Source organism: Solanum stenotomum, chromosome 2 (assembly GCF_019186545.1).
Source record: "Solanum stenotomum isolate F172 chromosome 2, ASM1918654v1, whole genome shotgun sequence".
Taxonomy (NCBI): Eukaryota; Viridiplantae; Streptophyta; class Magnoliopsida; order Solanales; family Solanaceae; genus Solanum; species Solanum stenotomum.
In genome coordinates this window covers 26,126,698-26,129,055 of record NC_064283.1, presented here as the reverse complement: position 1 = coordinate 26,129,055, position 2,358 = coordinate 26,126,698, and the positions used below count along the sequence as shown (strand labels likewise).

General features: G+C 38.6%; 1 pseudogene; it reads left to right on the top strand.

Moving 5' to 3' along the window:
- The first annotated feature begins 330 nt into the window (after positions 1-330).
- Positions 331-1,591, top strand: LOC125855852 (uncharacterized; annotated as a pseudogene).
- The last annotated feature ends 767 nt before the right edge of the window (positions 1,592-2,358 follow it).

The following is a 2,358-nucleotide window of genomic DNA, read 5'->3' as shown; positions in this document are numbered from 1 at the left end:
CAATAAAGTGTGTTCAGCGGGGGGGGGGGGGGNGGGGGGGGGGGGAGCATTGTATGGAATGTAACTATGCTTAGTAGGCCTCACCCAACTTATTATGTTGATGATGGCAAAGCACCAGAGTTAGAGTTATCTCATTTTATGAGCCTTCGTTTTAATTATCTTCTATTGAGGAGGGGAGGTTCCTTTGTCATTGATCCATATAGTCCGCACCGAGTTAGTTGTCAATTTGGTTTCAATCAAGATATTCTTTACTATTTAGAAAATGATATTCATGCTGAGTCGCTCGATGAAGGCCTTAGATATTGGCTCATTTGCATATCACATGCAACTATGTCTAAAGCGACATTTCCTCCTGCGGTAACTTCCGCAAAGAAGCTTTATACTACCCAATATTCATCTTGGTGGGAGAGATCCTATGGAATATTTCTTGAGGATAATTTTGATGTTATGGTGGAGAAAGCTGGGTCAAAATTTGTTACCCTTTTAGAGGACAAAGTCAAGATATCGAGAAGAGACTTTCAAAAGTCAAGACACCACTTTCTCCCCAATCAAAGTAAGAAGCTTAAATCCTCTAAGGCATCTAAGAAAGAAGTAGTTCATACTTCTACTGATAAAGAGAAATGTCCCCAATTTCTCTTCTCTAGTAAACGGGCCTTTCAAGAAACAAGCAAAACTAGCAAGGATCAATGTTGGAAGAGGCAAATGGTTGAACCATCTGGGGCTGAAGTTGTTGATTTAAGAGTCGTAGAATTCCAAAGTGTCGATAGTCCTTCAAGATCATTGACAATTCAGAGTAACAAGGTTTTCTTTCCTTCATTTTTTTTCTCGAATAAAATGACTTTGCTAACCCGTTCTTTTCACTTGTAGGTCAATGCTGCCGGACATCCACTAGTATCACCACGTGAAAGGCCACAAGTTAGCGATGAGTCTACTGCAATATCAAGACCTAAGGCAAAATCAATTTCAAATACCGAGCAAGAACAAAAGACATCATCTACTTCTCGTGGACAAACTTTAAAAGGGTTGACTCCTAATTCAAATGAGCTTTCTCGAGTTCTTCCAAAGAGTAATGCAACTATGTCTGTCTTCGAAGGAAAAGGTGTTGTGTTCAACCACAAAAGGAAGTACATCTTGGGTCTTTGGGAAGAAATTTGTGGAAAACTTTCTAGAACTTCTCTAGACAATATTTTATCTTACAAAGATGATATTTGTGAGATTTTCAAGGAGATAAGTGATGTGAATTTATTAGATATTTTACCATTGAAGAGCTTGGTAGATTCTCTTTTTGATCATGCTACTTCTTATGATCAAGAACACTATAATTTTGTTGACAAAGAGCATGAAGATAAAAAGATGGAGTTGCTTTCCAATGCCAAAGAGCGTCTTAAATTGTTCAAAGTAGAAGAGGGTGAGAAGGCACAACATATTTCTTCTAACAAGAAATCGTTGATATACCGTGAGTTTACGGTATTTTTAGTACATTTCACTTAAAGAGTGTGTGTGTCTACGGCCATTTTGTATTGGTTTTAATGCATTTTTATCATGTTTGCAGGAAATATGTTCAGACGTGGAAAGTGAGAGACACAGCTGAAGGATGTGCAGAAAAAGGCATCTACGGACCGTAGGTCCATTCACGCTCCGTAGATGGTGACCGTAGATGGGCAGGCAAGGCTTGAAGGAAAATCAGGGAATTCTTGACCAAGTGTGGAACCACAGACCGTAGATCGACCTACAGGCCGTATTGCTGTTCCGTCAAATCATTCAGAGAGTGGTTCCAGTACCTGATTTTGAAGATTCTAAGTATGGAGCTACGGAGGAGGATCTACAGACCGTAGATCAATCCACGGTTCGTACTGTGGATCCATTGATTGATTCAAAGAAGTGGAGATTTTGAAGATTGGAAAATTGCCTAAGTCTTGAGCCACGGAAGGGACCTACAGACCGTAGATCAATCCATGGTCTGTAGGTCAGTGTCGTAGATTGAAGACGCGTCCTGAAACATTATTTCCTTATTTCGTTTCCTTTTTAGTTAGGACTTTTTTTTCTATATATATGGCATGTAAACCTCGTTTTTTGGGGTTAGTCTTTATTATTTTAGTTCTTGTTTTTGGCTTGGGAGATTAACTTGCAACTTTAGCAATTCTTGATTTCCTGAAGTTCGTTTTGAAGATTTTAGCTTTGAAATTCAAGTTGAGATTCTGGGTTTATTCTTCTCATTACGTAAGATCATGGTTTCTTCATCTAAAAATATGAATTGTGTTCTTGCTACTATGGGTAACTAAATCCAATACTAGGGTTGTGGGAACCATGAGCGATTAACAACATATGAATAGTAACTAAGTAATTCTTGAATAGTGT